General features: G+C 35.4%; 1 pseudogene; it reads left to right on the top strand.

The window, feature by feature from the left end:
• The window catches only part of LOC132105493 (pleckstrin homology domain-containing family A member 5-like), a 153,135-nt pseudogene that overhangs the window by 73,601 nt on the left and 58,974 nt on the right, over positions 1 to 20,560 (top strand).

The following is a 20,560-nucleotide window of genomic DNA, read 5'->3' as shown; positions in this document are numbered from 1 at the left end:
CATAAGAGTAATTTGTTGTAAATCAGACTATACTGGTTGTCAAAGTTTTTTGTTTCAATAGAAAGACGTGAACGACATTCTTTTTTGTATTTTTAGCTCATTGCATTCAATTCATACCCATAAACTCATCCACAACACTATTAATATATTTGTTTGCTGTAGATTCAAAGTTATGAATAGATTTTCTTGCTTTTAATTACGCGTCTCATTCTGTTAAATGTAAGAACACATCCTGCATGTGAACTGAAGGTATGATGCATGAAATATTGCTTAGGTTGTGCAGATATTGTCTGGTAGCTTACCGGGAGCCAGTCAGTTAACTTATTAAATATTCATGAGCCATGATTTCGCCAGACTGTTTGATTCACCAGCTGATTAGCGCACAACGAATGCCAGTCAGACAACAAGTTCTGAAACATCAAGCAGAGCGATTAATATTCATGAGCAACGACTACACTTCAGTAGGACTTGCAGCATGGATCTTTAATGAAGAATGTAAAGTACTTTACATTCTAGTCATTGTGTATTTTATGTGCAGCCCTGTGTTGCATTTACAGGAAAGCTAAGTGTTGCATGTGAGTGTGTCACTCATACGTGCTTCAGGCAAGCTTTAGTTACAGCGGATGAACACAGCTGTGTGCTCAGAGAAACAGGAGCTCTGAACAAATGACCTCCATCACACACACGTCATTCCCACAGGCTCTTCAGAGCGTTCAGTGTGTGCCGTGATTTACTTCTGTCCTTCTGCTTTACTACAGGAGCACATTTACTTCAGTGGCACACAAGCCTCCTGTTAAAATGATCATTTACTCCTGGTAAAAACATTAATGAATTTGCTGATGAAGATATGGATGATGCTAGAGTGTTGCTACATGTGTGTGACGTCCAGTCAGATTCTTAACCCAAACCACCCCACATCATTTTGAGCTTGAGTGTGTAACCAGATACGCCCATCTGTGTGGACGCCACGGGTTCAGATCAATTTAGGTCAAGCACTTATAATACCATCTGTTTCTAAAAGTTCTGCCAGTCTGCAAACCCTCCGTCCCAGCGGAGCTAAAGCTGCAGATTGATTTCCACAATGAAGATAATATCCTTCACTGTTGACAAGCAATCGAAATTCACCCTATATTTATGTTCCCAATACAAGTTCCTCATCTTGTATATTACAGTAAAAATGTGTTACTGCACGTTATTTACAAAAATAAGTGTGTCTATATAGCCTGTATTTAATGTCTATGCGTGTATAAATAAGTAATTATAAATATACTTAAGTATTAAAAAAATGAAATATATTTTTTATAAAGTATGTGTGTATGTGTATATACAAAACTAGCATTTTTTTACAAACAATTTTAATGAAAAATGAACACTGTGTTAATATCACATGCAAATCATGCATATTTGTCTAATGTTAAAGATGTTTAGATTTTTTTAAAGAAAAACAAGTAAAAAAAAAAAAAAAATATATATATATATATATATATATATTATATATATTTATATATATATACAATATTATTATTAACATTTATGTAACATATAAGTGACCCTGGAGCACAAAACCAGTCTTAAGTGTCAATTTTTCGAAATTGAGATTAATGCATCATCTGAAAGCTGAATAAATAAGCTTCCCATTGATGTATGGTTTGTTAGAATCGGACAATTTTTGGCCGAGACACAACTATTTTAATATCTGGAATCTGAGGGTGCAAAAAAATCAAAATACTGAGAAAATCGCCTTTAAAGTTGTCCAAATGAATTCTTAGCAATGCATATTACTAATCAAAAATTGAGCTTTTACAAAATATCATCATGTAACATGATCTTTTCTTAATATCCTACTGATTTTTGGCATAAAAGAAAAATCTTTAATTATGACCCACACAATATTTTTTTGGCTATTGCTACAAAAATACCTCAGTGACTTAAGACTAGTTTTGTGCTCCAGGATCTCACACACACACACACACACACACACACACACACACACACACACACACACACATATATATATATGTATTAATAAAATATTTTTAGCAGTGCGATGTGTTAGCATAATTCCTCCATAGGGCAGCAGTCATGCATTTCCTCTGAAACATACTGGTACTGAGAGCCCATTTGTTTTACCATCTCTAAATAATGCTTCTATGGCTTTTTACTTTCATCTGTTGCGACAAATAGTCATGAGTGTCATCCGGCGCAATCTAGAGATGATGTATAGAGCCCTGAAAGTGGATCTAAATGCGTGTTTTGATGGGAAGCAGATGGTGTGGAGAGATGGGAGATGGATTGAGACATCATTGGCTCGGCCTCCTGCTGTCTGCAGTCTCCACAGCTCAGACTCAGAAGTGGACGAGACACTTTAGGATTCACCCCTCAACTCTCTATGAGTGAGGCTGAAGAGGCAAAGCTGATTAACACGTGTAGCTGTTTTTGCAGCAGAAACGGCTGAAGGCTCAGTATTAATGAAAGGTCTGTGGTTTTTCTTTTACATGCAGTGCATAGGTGATGATATGTTTGTCTTACAGAGGAACACAAAGCACATTTTCATGCTTTAGCTTAGCACCTTGTTTGTTTTAGTTTTTTTGGTATTTACCTTTCTGTTTGCTGCAAATAAACTGTGCAAGGACACAGAAAATGGAATTTCTGATGATGTGGATCATGTAATACAACGAACAAGTCAACATGAACAATTATGCGTCTTGAAAAGGGCTATTGTAGTTACTTAAACCTTAAACTAAAACCATAAAAAATCATTGTCACAATTTATTATAATTAAAATATAATTTTATGGAAAATGTGTATTTTTTACTACAATTTCAGCTAGATGCCAGCTATGTTTAACTAAAACTGAATATATATATATATATATATATATATATATATATATATATATATATATATATAGACATGTTTTAAAATAATAATAATAGTAATAAATTACTTATCAGTAATTTTACAAAAATTTAAGTAAAATTAAAATAAAACAGAAAATAGCAAAAAGGATTATTAATAATTAAAACCAAAACGAAATCTGAAAAATATTTCATAAAACAAAACAAATTAGTTAAAAAATAAAATAAAATGAAAACTGAAAATACAAAAATAAAAACGAATTAATAACTAAATAACTAACAAAAAAAACATGCTATGTTTACCTATAAATTGAAAACAGAAAAATACAGAAATAAAAACTATTTTTGAAAAACCAAACTATATAGAAATATGAAAACTATAAAAAATAATGAAATAACCAAAACACACGTTTGCACACATGGATTGCCTGCTCACAGTGAGATGAATAACTGTGTGTGTGTGTGTGTGTGTGTGTGTGTGTGTGGTTTTGATTGAGTAGCAGATGAGTCTTGAATGCAGTAACATTACCAGCTGAATCCAGTATGATGATTGTTTGAGATGATGTAATGGGCTGAACCAATTATTCCCAAAGCTGCTGTCGTTGGTTCTGCTTATGAACCCACTGTAAACATAAATGTACCTTGAGCTAACAACTAAAGTCTGCTTTGAGCAATGCAAATCAATGCTGATTCACAAATGTGACATTTTTATTTTTAAATATTCATGCATGTGTCACTTTTATGGCTGTTTGCACTAAAAATGTCTTTAAGTTGCCGAAAGTGTCTAGAAAAGGTTCAGTCATGTATTTTTTTCTCCTCTGCTGGACAACCTGCTGTAAATCAGGGTTTCAAGATGGCAGCTGTTGTCATGCTCAGAATCTTTGTTTTCTGAGTGATGGTAATGTGTCATTGCTGAATTAACGCTCTGAGATGCAGGTCAAGGCCTTCAGAACAGACTGAAACAAAAGTTTGTGTTTCGTCATGCAGTCTTGAGACGATTCTCATCCTTTTTCATGTGTGAGCCACAGGCAACACATCTCATGCTTCATCTGCACTCTTTGATTTCTAGTCAACGTACTAATGCGATGCTGTTTCAGTATTATTAATGAACTATTATAGTGTTTTTAATCATTTGAATTAATCACTTTATTTTTGAGAGTTGTTTAAGTGAGAGAACAACTCTAACTTTGTACAGATTAGAGGAATTTAAATGTTTAATAATTTTTTATTTTGCATTACAAAAAAGTATAGATTTTAGACAATTGCAGTTTTTAGAAAGAATATCTAAATCTGGTTTCGGCAGGTCACACTTAAAAAAAAAAAAATCAGAACTGGCCGAGAAAGAGTGGAAGAAAGGGGCGGGGTCAGCAGAGCTCATTAATATTTAAAGGAAATGCTACAAAACTGCATGCTCTGAAAAGAGCTATTTTGACAGGGTAAAAAAGGTGTTACAGACTTTCCATTAAGACCATAAAGAATCATATAAACTTGTGGAAAATGGGCATCCGATGACCCCTTTAAGCCCATTACCGCCGGAGAATAATGGGGCGTATTCTTCTGCTCATGTAAAACTTCAGATGTTCAGCGACTAACAAGCCACTCCATCACCTCCTCCAGGAAACACACACTCCTGTGCTTTTAATTGAGATTTACTGACAGTCCTGCGTGTCGTCGTCCATTTGCACATCTCTAATCAGCACGTGGCCGATTGTGAGCTGGAAGAAATGAACTGCTTGATGGGTTTTCAGAACCGGCGCTCGGGTTTGATGATTTCTGAAGCATCTCAACGGGAGCCTCTCTTTCGGCTCATCTGCCTTCAAATGTCCCTCTTGTTTTGCTTTTTTCCGAACTTCCTGTCATGCTTTTTAAGGCAAAAGAGCCAGAATACAGCCCTGCCATTACTGACACAACAACAGCCATCTGCAGCAGTTACTATTAGCAACACCAACGCAGGGCCGCCTGCGCCAGACATGAGCGAATCTGTATTTGGGAGGAAGTGCTCAGCGGCTCTATCAGACTGTGTTGATGATGTAATGTGCTGGTGATTGTAGAAGCAGGTGCAATCAACACTTTATGAAGCACATTAGATTGCATGCAGTACTTAACATTAGTGTTTTTAAAATAACACCACACTAAAAGCAGTTGCACTTAATGGTGCGGTGGAGTTTAACAGTGTTACTGATGTATGCATCTAACGCCAATAAGCTAAATCCTGCAGTGTGCACTGTTAACATGATTTGCTCTGGGAGAATTGAATCAAAGTATGTTTGCAATAGCAAAACAATGAATCTTTTCTCATTTACATGAAAAAAATCGTGCATTAAAAACACAAAGGTCTTCAGTGTGATGTGTAAATGACTGGTTTGAATGTGTTATATCACAATGCTGGAAGAAATTGTGATGAAATATACTACTTTGCAAAGTTTAAGGTCAATCAGATTTTTTAAAAAATAAATTAATGCTTTTAATCTGCAGATCAAAAATGGCTGCAAAGACGTATACTCTTATAAAAGATTTCTATTAATATATAAATACTGTTCTTTTGAACATCATATTCATTAAAGAATCCTGAAAAAAAAGTTATTCATGACAGCTTTCACAAAAATGTTAAATAGCATGACTGTTTCCAATATTGATTATAATAAAAATGTTTCAAATGAGCATATTAGAATGATTTCTGAAGGATCATGTGATACTGAAGACTGGAGTAATGATGCTGAAAATTCAGCTTTGACCACAGCAATAAATTGCATTTTAAGATATTTTTGCATAAAAACAGCTATTTTAAATTGTTATAATATTTCACATCATTACTGTTTTTCTGTATTTTTGGACAAATAGATGCAGCTGACCAAGTTTTGAACAGTATTGTGCAAAATGTGCAAAGACCAGACTAAGCTGTTTTTGTAGTCTTAACTGGTTTTCTTAGTCTGGTTTAACGCAAGCTAAGCTGGTTTTTAGCTTGTCACTCCAAAGTGATACAATCTTATCTTCACTGTTATAACATTAACTTCAATGTATGAGATGCTACTTGGAAATAATGAATGTTTAGTGACAATTCTTGACAGAAGTTGCACTGAAAGAGTTCTAGCGCCAGTTAATGCTTTGGTGTGAAAGAGAATTAAACTGGTGCATCTTACAGCCTCAAAACATGAATCGCACAATTAAGGGTGGTTCCTATGGACCATTATTATTATTTGCATATAGTAAACATTGACTGGTTTAATGTTTAATTTGTAAAAATGGCTAATTGCATGGTCATGTCCTAATTAGTGCCAGTTTCTTATACATACCGATCTGTGCTCTGACCCCTCATATACTCCCGAATTCGCCTTGGTTAACCCGCTCATGAAATGCACAATCACTTATTCTGGAATCAAAGTTCTTGAAGGAATTACTCTCTGATTAAGTAACAAATGAGGGGATTTGCTCTTTCTTTCCATTTGCACAGTTGAAGCGGCTTCTCTAGATTCTCCATGGGCGGCTTATATTGGCCCTTTTTCGTAATACGATAAGCCTGTCCAGGATTTGGCGCTTTTTAGACATTTTTTCCTAAACTGCACCCAAGTGCTGTTTTGAAGATGAGAACGCCATGACCATTTATTCTCTGCTGGTTGTTCTTCAGAGAATTTTAAATTAAGATTTTATCAACAGTTTGACTTTTGCAGTGGGCCGGTATCTCTTTCAAACAGTACGCCGTTATGAACGCTTCACAATGAACGAATACCTCCTCTATTTCGGACGATATGTGTGGCATATTTATTCAGAATTAGTCATTTACTAATTATGAGTTGGGCTTCCAGATCGGATGATGGTAGCAGGAGATTCATTCAGTCAGAGATGATTCATCTAAACTGAAATGCATCATTAGTTTTAAGACTGGCAGCAGTGGCTCATTTCATTCATGCATTTATATACTGCTAGAAATGTCCTTTTAAATAGTGTTTGAAAACTTTTTAGATTTTTAGACGCATAACCTGTCTTGTTTAAAGTGATAGTTCACCCAAAAATGAAAATGTTTTGATCATTTGTTCACCCTCATGTTGTTCCAAACCTGTATGAGTTTCTTTCTTCTGCTAAGCATGAAAGAAGATATTTGGAAGAAAGCTGGTGACCAAACGGTTGATGTCAGCCATTGACTTACATTGCATTTTTTCCCTATACTATGGAAATCAATGGATATCGTCTGCTGTTAGGTTACCAATAGTCCCTGAAATATAGAAGAAAAAACTCATACAGTTTTAGAACAACTTGAAGATGAGTAAATAATGTCAAAAATGTCATTTTTGTGTGAAAAGAGAAGTAAAATTGGTTGTGAAGAGTACGATCCATTTTATATTGACATCCATTTGCATTGAATAACACTCTTTTGACATTGAAGATGATTTTGATCTAGATATTTCTAGAAATGTCATTTTTGGCATCTTCAGATCTTTGAGTATAATCAGCATTTCCCATGTATCTTTGATCTGGAAAACAACACGCACAGCCAAATTGTTTTCTAGTCATTATTTAGCAAATTATGCAGCAAAGCATTGAATAACTCCCTTTTGACATTGAAAATGATTTGGAATATTTCTAGAAATGTCATTTTGGCATCTCTACCAAATTTCTGAGTAAATTTCCCATGTGTTTTGATTAGAAAATCCACATTCAGTCTTGCATACCAACAGCCAAATAACTTTTTTAGCCATTCTTTGGTCATATCTTCAAATCTAGTTCCATTCTAGTATTAAATCCCCACTTTTCAAAATTCAGTCAGTTCCAATGGAAACATTTCTTTTCACTCTGTCACACCATTTTACAAAACTCAAATTGCATGTAAAGACCCGTTTCATGTTGGATTCCATTTGCTATGAATAACTCACTTGTGATTTTAAATGAGTTCAGATATTTCTAGAAATGTTGTTTTGGCATCTATATCAAATTTGTAGTATATGTATCCCATACATCCAACCTTGACTTTGGCATTGAAAATGAATTTGAACATTTCACTTATCAGCCAAACAGAAAAACCTATTGGCCGATGCTAATAATAAAACATCTGTTGCCAGCTAATTATCAGCTTTTTCTTGGTTTTTGACTTTGAACTTCATATATGATCATTTAAATTACATCACCAAAAACTCTATTCCATTTCAATCTTTCAATCTTCAGCGTGTGTTATTGAAGGAAATGCTCTTCTGGAAAGCTGTGCGTTGATTCGTTGGAGGGCGTGAGGTCATGCTAGCCTTTCAGAAAGGTCAGCCGCGGGCCGCAGAGAGCGCATGTGAATAGCATGGAGCCGGGAGCAAATGCTTTATTGTTCGTTTTCACCCCAAGCTTTTGAATGCCCACAGGAACACTGAACATTGTTTATTTCCAAAAGAACCTTTCAGAGAATGTGAAGCTAAATTTAGCCACTGGGTCACGTCAATTATCGCCACCTTTTATTCAGTGGTGTGGGACCGTATGGACATTTAATGATCATAATAACTGGATGGACATAATCTCATGCCTTTTAACTCAATAAATGAGACAATGGTTGTGTTCAAAATGGAATAATAGCACACACTATATACTGCATTTAGTTTAATGTATTCATTATAACCTAGTACACTGTATAAAGATATTTTTGCTCCGTTTGGGCTTATATATATATATATATATATATATATGTGATGTTTTTTTTTTCTCAAGTATGAGCTCCATATCCTCACTTTATTATAGGGTCATTATTGTTAACTAAAGCAAAAAAAAAATCATTACTTTAAATAAATTATACATGAACTGACATAAAATAAAATATAAATGTAGATAATTAATATATTGATTTATAATAGTAATAATAATAATAATTATTTGTTTAATTTATACCTAAGTACTAAAAATACTAAAACTAAACTGAAACTTATATAGACATATTTAAAAAAAAGAAAATGTTTTTTTTTTTTTAAACAAATAAAAATAGGCTTAATTGGATTAAATGAGGCTGTTATACATTTTTAATTCAGTTTTGTGTAAAAAAAAAATCATGTTTGGCAAAAATTGAGTTAAATTAATTTTGCTTAATTGTGGCTGCGGTTGGTTGTAGGAGCACCACAAAAACATTTTTTTTTTTGTAATTTTGAACACAAATCTGATTTTTGTATTGCTCTGTTGTTGTTTTTTTGTATTGGACATAGTCTTAATAGAAACTTGTTTTTGAGTTGTTGCCCCTTATTTCGATTCCCAGTACATGCTGCTTCCCTTTTAAAATCATTACCACTTCCTGTCATGATCGCTCTTTTTCTGTTTGCTCTCTGTCTGTTAGCCTGTGGCTTGTGCTTTGACAAATTGTGTTTGCAACCAATTAGTGTGATTTGCAATGTGCTTGTTTGCCGTCAGTGTGCAGGGAGAGTGAAGGAACTGTGGAAAACACTTGTTGATTTTGTTTCAATTTCCCAAATTGTACTAGTTCTTGATGCATTATATGTATTATATGTATTCCTGTGTGCAACAGGTTTTGAGTGAGGGAATATACTGACCCGTTCGATCATTTCCACAACTTCCATTACTCCAGTGTTGTCATTTATGAGTGTCTTTAATGTCAGCATGTTGTGTTCAGACTCTCAGGCGATTCGTAGAAATCTCTCTTTCATGATCTCCACGTTCGGCCAATTATCACATAAGCAAATCTCTGTGAAAGCTCAAAAAGGCGCTTGTGATTTTCAGCAATTTTCTCAGTGCCGCCTCAGGCTTTCACAATGACACGGCAGAAAATGAGCCATCAACCGCTCTGTTCTCCATTACTGATATTACTGGTTTTACCCCATTAATCAAATGAAGTACGCGCTGCAACCGTACAGTCTCTTTGAAGAGCACGAGTGCAAAACAGGCTCAGCTTCACTGCATCTCTATTCATGCTGTTTGAAGCAGACGTTTCTGCTCCTCCTCCCAGATGATTTGTTGAATCTAAAAGGCACGTTTAGAAATTATTCAAGTGACATAACAATCAAATAGCATATGCCCACCCATATATATTTGTGTACATTTATATATTTTTATATGTTTTATACATGCATAAATTTCTGTACATAATAATTTGACATTAATTAGAATATTCCTGCATGCTTGTACATAGTTTATATATAAATTTGCTGCTATTTGGTGTTTTGGTATATCCATCCATCCATCCATCCAATCCATCCATCCAATCCATCCATCCATCCATCCATCCATCCAATCCATCCATCCATCCATCCAATCCATCCATCCAATCCATCCATCCATCCATCCATCCAGTGTTTAACACGCCTTAAAAAAGCCCTTCAGAGCGCGTCAAGTTAAGGAGATTCATGAAGACGTGTCCTGCCTTGATGACTCCTCAATCATCTCTCGTTCTTGCCTGAGAACTGAGTGAGTTTAAGGTTCATGTCATCTGGTAGCGTTTTGGATGCTGTGTCCACATCTGGATGTGTCCACCTGTTCTCCGGCACATCTGCGGTCCCTGCAGGCCTGGCAGAGCTAGAGCACAGACACAGCCCTTCGGTGATCCACCGATGTGACAGAAACAAGTCAAGTGTGACTTCCTCGCCCAAATTCACCTCTGAGTGGCAGAGAGAGAGACACTGGGCTATTTTTATGCAATCTGCTGACAGTCATGCATGTATGCATGAATCGCTCTACACGTGATATTATGTACCATGTTGTGTCACATGTACAGTACTCTACTGATAGAGTGTGGAGAAGTGCTAACTACAGCTCGCTGTTAATATTTATATTTATTTTGTTGTTGATAACACATTTTATGTAGGATTTGTATGGGAGCCTGTTGCTCCACCTGGAAAAATAAATAAATAAAAGGGTAATTGCAACTTCTCACAGTTCTGACTTTTTCCTTGCAATTATGAATTAGCATCTTGTAATTTTGACTTTTTTCCTCTTAAATTTCTGTGAAATGAATTATTAATTATAATAATTGCCTTCGGCTAAGAAGGGGCCTTTGCTATTTGCATTGCTCTCTTCCTGAGCTTAAGTGCAAACTGTGTGAACTTTTTGATATACAATAGTGCCAAATGCCAACTGTTATTATAAATGTTAGTTATAAATCAAAAAAAAAAATTCTTACAACTTTATATTGCACAGTTCTGATTTGTTGTTTGTTCTAAAGTCAGAATTGCAAGATATCTCGCAGCTCGACTAAATTGTGTTTATACTGTATCATGCCGATCTGAGAAAAAAGTCAGAGTTGTAAGATATAAACTTGCAATTACCTTTTTATGTTTTTAATTCATCACAGATAGGTTTAAGACCAATACATTTCAGATTTAAACCTCTTCACTGAATTAGTTGAAAGGTTTTCTTTTGAACAATTTTTAAGGTAGTCACTTTGGTTTTTGAAATAAGATGCTGTAGCGGAGGCAGAAGCCCACGCAGGCAAACCGAGCGACCGGACGGATGATGGATTGAAAAAGAGGTCGGTAAAGTGATTAGCATCCTTTTAGGATGAGTGTTGCCTTGGAAAAAATAAATTAACCAGTAAACGGTGCCAAAATCACAAGCACGGACGTCCCAAATGGTATCCACATCCAAAGATTTATCATCAATCAATGGAGCCAATCATATTGCTCTCGGCTGGTTTCAAATGAACTGACTTCGAGATGAGAAACAGAAAAGGACACAGAAGTCTTAAGGCTCTCGTATCAAGCTAAACGAGGAACAGTCAATATGCCGTTGTGAACCTTGGGCCGTTATTTACTTGAGCTGTAGGACAAACACAGGGTTAAAGGCTTTCAAAAAGGAGATTAGATGAAGATTTTCAATCTTCAGCAGAGAGAGCATATAACAACATAAAGACACATAATCCTGCTTTAGGAAACACTAGATGAGGTCATGCTAGGCTACTAAAGATAAAAATAAAGCAATAAAGCAAACCAAACCAAAAAAAAAAACTCAAAATACTGCTATGATATACTATAATGTTATTGTAATATATATATATATATATATATATATGTGTGTGTGTGTATATATGCATGTTAGATTTAGAATATATTTAAATTATCATATAGAATATATATGTAATTATATTAACATTTACATTTAGCAGACGCTTTTATCCAAAGCGACTTAGAGATGAGGACAGTGGAAGCAATCAAAAGCAACAAAAAGAGCAATGATATATAAGTGCTATAACAAGTCTAAGTTAGGTTAACACAGTACACGTAGCAAGGGCTTTTAAATAATATAATAAATAAAAAGAAAACCGATAGAATAAAAAAAAAGAATAGAGCAAACTAGAGTTAGAGGTCTTTACACACACTCACACACACACACACACACACACACACACAATTGCATAATAAATGAAAAGAAAATAGAATACAAAAAGATTAGAAAGGTAGTTAGAATTTTTTTTTTAAGAATAGAATTAGAATAGTGAGTGTTAAAGTTAGAGGGTCAAATAAAGATGGAAGAGATGTGTTTTAAGCCGATTCTTGAAGATGGCTAAGGACTCAGCTGCCCGGATTGAGTTGGGCAGGTCATTCCACCAGGAGGGAACATTTAATTTAAAAGTCTGTAAAAGTGACTTTGTGCTTCTTTAGGATGGCACAATCAAGTGACGTTCACTTGCAGAACCCAAGCTTCTAGAGGGCACATAAGTCTGAAGTAATGAATTTAGGTAAATGGTTGCAGAGCCAGTGGTAGTTTTGTAGGCAAAAATCGATGCCTTGAATTTTATGCGAGCAGCTATTGGAAGCCAGTGCAAAGTGATAAACAGAGGTGTGACGTGTATTCTTTTTGGCTCATTAGAAATAAATCTTGTTGCCGCATTCTGGATTAATTGTAAAGGTTTGATAGAATTGGCTGGAAGACCTGCCAAGAGGGCATTGCAATAGTCCAGCCTGGACAGAACAAGAGCTTGAACAAGGAGTTGTGCAGCATGTTCCCAAAGAAAGGGCTTGATCTTCTTGATGTTGAATAAAGCAAATCTGCAGGATCGAACCCGTTTCAGCAATGTGGTCTGAGAAAGTCAGCTGATCATCAATCATAACTCCAAGGCTTCTAGCTGTTTTTGAAGGAGTTATGGTTGATGTGCCTAACTTGATGGTGAAATTGTGATGAAACGATGGGTTTGCTGGAATCACAGGCAGTTCTGTCTTGGCAAGGTTGAGTTGAAGGTGATGGTCCTTCATCCAGCAAGAAATGTCTCTTAGAGATGTGAGCAGCTACCGTCGGATCATCAGGATGAAATGAGATGTAGACTTGAGTGTCATCATCATAGCAGTGGTAAGAAAAGCCATGTTTCTGAATGACAGAACCTAGTGATGCCATGTAGACAGAGAAGAGAAGTGGTCTTACATTTATGTAACATACACACACACACACACATACACACACATATATATATGTGTATATATATGTGTATTAGTGGTGTAACGGTACGCAAAAATCACGGTTCGGTACGTACCTCGGTTTTAAAGTCACGGCTCGGTTCATTTTCGGTACAGTAAGGGAAAGAAATGGAAACATTAAACTGCAGGTTGTTCATTACTATAAACTTTTTTTAACAATTTTTTTATACTTTTTTTAAATACTTTTTAATAAAATATATAAAATTTAAAAAGAATAAGAAATAAAATACTGCTGCAAAGTTCTCCACTGAATAAAATACTCTCAGTCTCAAACCATTATCATATAATAAAATATTATGAAAAATATAAATAAATAACTATGATTACAGTGCAGCATTACCAATCCCAGCTTGTAGGCCTGCTCATATTAAAAATATATATATATAACTTTTCCAAAGTGTAAAGTGCAGCATCAACAGTTTCAGTTTTTAGACCTGCTCAGATTTCGTTATTGCGTTGGACCGATCAGAATTAAGAGCAAAGGTCTGTTTAAATGCCGACGGGAGCTGCGTTTGAATCACAATCGTTTTTTTCCTAGTTGTAGTGATGTTCACACTCGCGTGATGCCTTTTGAAAACATTAGGCCGGTGACACACTGGCATATTGCACCTGTCAAACATAGTCTATTTTGCTGTCAATACTGTTGACGGTGTCCTTTATCAGTAGGCTTTATATTTATGCTCAACATGTAAAGTATAGATATTGTTGTCGTGAAGACAAGATCCTGGTCTGTCGGCGGTCTCCCTCTGTGTCACCTACAGTAGCAGCAGCGCGCCAGCGCCGCGTCAGGCACCATTCTGGTGTGTAAAGACACAGAAAACGCGAAGCAGCCGTCACACAACTGACACGCAGCAGAAACGCCACACTCACGCCACGCAGCCAGTGTGTCACCGGCCTTAGAATCAGCTGCAGGGCGGGATTTGCGCTGAACGCGGAGACTTACGCCACTTAATATGTTCGTTTGGAAACACGAAAATGTACTTATGTTCCGAGCACAAGATATTGCATTCGGTCATTCCACACGTGCACCGTACCGAAAGCCCTGTACGGAAACGGTCCGGTACGAATAAACATACCGTTACACCCCTAATGTGTATGTATGTGACCCTGGAGCACAAAACTAGTCTTAAGTCACTGGGGTATTTTTGTATCAATAGCCAAAAAAAAGATCATGTTACATGAAGATATTTTGTAAAAGCTTAATTTTTGATTAGTAATATGCATGGCTAAGAATTCATTTGGACAACTTTAAAGGCGATTTTTATATGCAATCATGGTGTTATTTGTACTGTCTTTATTCTGAATTGATTTGGGAAATCCTATGATTTTCATGCTTTAATGCATGTGTGTGAGTGTTATGTGACGTTCTCCTCAACCTTGGTCCTGACCAGCATTCCTCGGTCTGACCACATGTTACCCAGCAGCCCTGTGACTCTCCATGTGAGCGAGAGGCCTTTATCTGCTGTGACTGCCGCTGCAGTTGTGTTTATTGAGACGTCTGCGCCTCGTGGCATAGAGGACGAGGGTGGAGAGGAGAGACGGGGAGAGGGTGGGTGTATGACTGCATGTGTAGATCAGTGATGAACAGCAGCAGAGAGAGAGAGTGAGAGAGAGAGACAGGACTGAGGTCTCTGGAGACACACAGACAGAGAGACAGACATGTTGAAATTCTGCACCACCCCTCGCTCAAGGTGTGTAGCGCTGTGTGTGTGTGTGTGTGTTCGCTGCTGGTTAGATGTCATCTGTGGATTTTCATCTGGGTTACATCATGTTTGGCTCTGTCCTGTTGGGAAATCAGACTCAAACCAGTCTGTGACGGTCTGCGAGTGCTGGTTTGACATGGATTCGGGCTGCTCAGAGCTGGTTTAGATGGTGACCATGATGGACAGATGAGTTTAGATAGAAGTGTGTGTGTGTCTACAATTAATAACCTGTTCTTAATAGGTGATTTTATCGAATATTTTATTTATGTTATTGTTTGTTTGTTTGTTTATTTACTTTATTTCTTGTTTTTAACTGGTAAGTACTAGTAAGTAACTAGTAAGTTAAACTTAAGTACTTGAATCAAAAAGGCTCAGTGCTGCTGTATTATAGTAGCCAAATACACACTTGACAACACCTCAGTTAAATTCTACATCTTTTACATTATTGTTGTGGCAGCTAGAAACTATCCTGCATGTGTCTACTGGTGTAAAATAGTGAATGTAAAACAGTTTGCAGACCGTGCCATGTTTATCTCCTCTTGTTTGGTGTTTATTCTCTGTTCTTGTCTTGTTCAGATGGTCTGATGTTTAGCAGCAGGGCAGCTCTTGAATCTGTGGCTCGTTCAATCATTTTAATCATCGAACGGCTCTTTATCGAGTGTCAGAGTGTGAACAGCAGTCTCACATGTCTCTAATTCCCACGATTCCTGTGTCTTTTCTCTCCTGCAGTCACAATGAGCGAAAGGTGACCTGCAAGCATCCCGTCACAGGCGTTCCTTCGCAAGACAACTGCATCTTTGTCGTCAACGAACAGTGAGTCATTTCTTTCCCTGTCTTAGTTTCCTGCAGCACTGAGTCAGAAACAGAGTGCTTTGTCTGAACTTCATACAGAAATCACAGTCATTTTAGGGCTGGATTGAATGTTGCTTAATAGAGGGTATAAAGAAATGTAAAAATGAGATAATTAAGGTATTAATATTTCAGAGTAAGTCAAAAGATGTTTTTTTTTGGGTCACTCGGCACAAAAAGCCTTTATTCTTTTCCATTAGTCTGATGAGGGGTACATGAGTTGAGTGAATTTTACAAAAATATGGTCAGAATATTATATAAATTTATTTTGTGGTAAAATGTGACCTGTCGTCACATACAAAATGCTTTAATGTGTGTGTGTGTGTGTGTGTGTGTGTGTGTGTGTGTATATATATATATATAAAAAAACATTTTCAAGCAATTTAATTATTAACTTTATTATTATGAAAATATGTGTTTATGATTTAGAATTATAATTTTTTTCAGTATAATTAATGTTTATTTAAATATCAAATACAATTCTCTCTTTTTTTAATTTAATTTATTTTAACATCTAAAATAAAATACATTTTTCATAATTTCTTTTTTAAATATAATTTTTATTCCAGACGATCATTTACTTTTTTTTATTTTATAAATTGTCCAATTTAAATATTCACTTAGATGGGTGTTATGAGAAATCGGATATCACAATATGAACAACTTTTATTCTCCGTACTATCCGTACCATATTATTCAGATATTATAATTATAATTAATTATATGCAAGTAAAAAAAATTATATGTGCATTTTTATATAATTAATTAAAAATATAATTATTTTATATATCATTATTAATTCCATTTCTTTGTTGTTCCGCACCTATTTTGCAACGATATGCAATATTATTTTTTATTTTTGATGACGCAGATTTTATTTAAATTGCTTTGCTATTAGGATAAAACATTGTATTTGCAATATGCATAAATATATAAATATGTGCTATATTATGTATAGTGTATATATACTTATTTTGCAGGTCATATTAACCCCAAAATCATATCTTTTTTTAATGTTTTTAATGAGATTCTTCTGAAAGCATGACTATTCCCGTTCCGTCTGCTAACAGATAACGTGTTACTATTTGTGTGTGTGTTTGAAAAGAGTGAGCCGCTAAATACTCAACACACCCCCACATTTTCACACAAAGCCACTAGTAATTAACAGAGCAGCAGTTAATGAAGAGCTACATGTTCAGCTGGACTTGAGTCAAGACTTCATCCAGCTCTGCTCCTCTTCACAGCTCACCTCTCCTGTCCACGCGAGCTGTTCTCCTGATAATTGCCCTCAAACCGCTGTCAAACACATCTCTAGTCTTTATCTCGCTCTCTTTCTCCTTTCTTTTCTCCTGTGTCCTCTATCAAAGTCAACAACTTCCCTCCGTTCCTCTGCAGTCACTGTTCACAGATAGCTGCAGATAAACCTCAGATCCTCTCGCTCTGAACACATGACGGGAGAGACTGAAACGTTTGTGCCGCAGATCAAGGAATCAGTATTTTGAATACAAATATTGCCAATCGTTAGAATTAGACGCTTTGACAATAACAGTAAAGAGATAAAAGAAGCGATACATCCATGTGTGACGTGCTCTGTGAGTGACCATAAGAAGAATATATCGCTTCTGTGTTGACAGAGATAGTAGTAAAAAAAGCAAGAAAATGGTAGTTGAATCAAATTTTTTTTAATGCAACCGTCAAATGCATTCATGTTTACATTGAAAAAACAATGGAAAAACAGCTCAGTTGAATAAAAAACCTGTAAACACTAATGTTACTGTATGTCTGATATTTCATGTTTGCATCATGCTTGAAACTCCTGTTCACTGTTTTTACAGAACATTTCTAATTAATAATAGTCTACTGGTGTTACCTTCAGTCATTTAAAGCATTTTTCTCGTGTTATTTCTGAACATTTAACATGTATAAGACAGGTTTGTACATGATGTAGTTCATGCATGTAGTCTTTCATGCAAAGATATTTAACAAGTGATTTGTTTAACATTTACATCATGTGTGGTGCACTTAGAATAGGATTTAGGCTCTCCAGATTATAAAAAAAGGTAAGAAAGATGGTTCTTTAAAGAAGATGCATGAACATTAATACTTAAGAAACACATCACACATTAACAGCACATAAAATGACATAAGTTTAGGCAACTGACTACTTAACCCAAACATTCCTTACACATTACTAGACATAAACACTGCTTTTATAATGCTGTTTTTTATCCGTCCTCATTGATATTCGGTGATCGAAACGTTCATCTTTAGTTTTCTACTGAAGAATGAACATCTTACAGGTTTGAGTCAACATGAGGGCGAGCATGGCAGATAATGAGAGAAGGCCGAGTCGGTTTCATTTCTTCTGCTGCTGATGGCAGGACCCTTTTTTCTACCTGTTTCAATTATCACCTCCTTCTTGCTTTTCTGAGAAGTCGATGTTAATGAGATTTACACTTATTTTTACTCTGACGTGAGAAAGTCTCACTCTGAGGTGTGCGTGTGTGAGTTTGTGAGACGATGACATGATGTTCACGCAGGTCCCCATCTCCGTTACTTCAAGATAACACAGACCCCAAGATGCTTTGTTGCAGAGGTTTAGAGAGAAAACGGTTGCTGTTTTTGCAGTTATGTTGCAAAAGAAATCAGTAGAAAGGAAGACATCGAGTTGTTTTGGGAATTTAAGATAGTTTAATTAGACGTGAAATTGAATTTTTGGACATTCAGCTCCTCCTCGTCAAGCTATAGATTCATGTTTCATGTCATGTTAATGCTATTGATTCGTCTTAATTAGCCGGACAATAAAGGTTTCCAGAGTATCGACGGTTGTTGAGATTAATGCATCGGCCTCGTATGAACCACTTACAGTTAAGAGACTGAAAATAGCATGTCTTGTTTTCTAATTTGCACAAAATCAGTTTAAAAATACATATATATATTTTTTTAATCTGAAACAAATGTAACATTTTTATATAGTTTTATTTAAAAAAAAAACAAATTAATAATTAACCTTTTTTTATGAAGTATTTTCAGAAGATTGAAATTCTGGGTTTAGTGTGAAAATAAAATCTAAGCTTAAAAAGAAGTAAAAAAAAAAAAAAAGTGACATTTTAATCGGACTTTCACAAAAGTTTTAAATATTTTTTTTTAAATAATAGTTTTTAAATATTTAAATATTTTTAAATATTTTATGACAGTTTTAATTTGCACAATATATACAGTACAGACCAAAAGTTTGGACACACCTTCTCATTCAAAGAGTTTTCTTTATTTTCATGACTATGAAAATTGTAGAGTCACACTGAAGGCATCAAGGGCTATTTGAGCAAGAAGGAGAGTGATGGGGTGCTGCGCCAGATGACCTGGCCTCCACAGTCACCGGACCTGAACCCAATCCAGATGGTTTAGGGGTGAGCTGGACCGCAGACAGAAGGCAAAAGGGCCAACAAGTGCTAAGCATCTCTCGGGGAACTCCTTCAAGACTGTTGGAAGACCATTTCAGGTGACTACCTCTTGAAGCTCATCAAGAGAATGCCAAGAGTGTGCAAAGCAGTAATCAAAGCTAAAGGTGGCTACTTTGAAGAACCTACAATATGACGTACTTTCAGTTTTTACACACTTTTTTGTTATGTATATAATTCCATATATAATTCCACATGTGTTAATTCATAGTTTTGATGCCTTCAGTGTGAATCTACAATTTTCATAGTCATGAAAATAAAGAAAACTCTTTGTATGAGAAGGTGTGTCCAAACTTTTTATATATATATTTGAAAACATCCACATTATAAAATGTTCAAACAATTTTTAAAGCAGTTTTTATTTCAGGAATTGAATAATTACATTTTTATAATGGGTTTTCATTCTTTAAGATTGAAAGTGTGGGTTTAGTGGTAAAACAACGCAGTTTAAACATAAAATGTGTTTGAAAAGTACTAAAAATAAATAGTTATAGTCAAATGTAAAAATTTTATTAGATTTTCATATAACCCCAAAAAATTGAACCATTTCAATTTAAATATTTTGTAAATATCTAAAGATGTTGCACACTGTCTGTACTTATTTAATTATTTAATCTAATTTCTTTTCTTTTTATTTTTTAAGTTGGAAATTGCATTTTAAACAATTTTAAACCAGGGTTAACCTGATATATTGATGTCCATAACTTATTTGTGGTAATTAAGCACAGTCTTGTCAGAAACTCAGCATGTGGGAGATGCAATGCTGAACTAATGGTAGCGTTGGAGCTGCACTGCGCTCACGGCCTGATTCTGTTGCTCCTGGTCTGTTTTTTACTTCTGTTCATGTGATTGTACACAGAGCCAGACGCAGTCACTTTCACTACACGGCGACACACATCTGCGGAGTTCGGCCTGAAGTATCCTCGTTTCTCATCGTCACAGTGGAAGCTTATTAATTTGCAAAGTCATTTTTGTTCACCATCCTCATATTTCCTCATTCTATGGCACTCTGTTGATGTATGAGGCCGGTGTGTGCCATAATAGCGCTCCTTGTGCTGTATAAACTCTGACTAAAGCGTCAGACGCCCTCCATTACTGAAACAATTTACCGTTCAATTACTGTATATTTTCTGTATAGTTTCTTTTCGAACTATTTTTAGAAAATAAACTCTCCAACATTACACTTTTCACACTATCGAGGTTTTCACTATCACACTTTCTAAAATGTCTAGGTTATAAAATGTTCAAACAAATATACATGTAATATTTAATAATATTTACACAGTTAATTTGAAAATGAATTGCAACTGTAA

The sequence above is a fragment of the Carassius carassius genome, chromosome 26 (genome assembly GCF_963082965.1).
Source record: "Carassius carassius chromosome 26, fCarCar2.1, whole genome shotgun sequence".
Lineage (NCBI taxonomy): Eukaryota > Metazoa > Chordata > Actinopteri > Cypriniformes > Cyprinidae > Carassius > Carassius carassius.
This window is presented reverse-complemented; position numbering and strand designations above follow the sequence as displayed.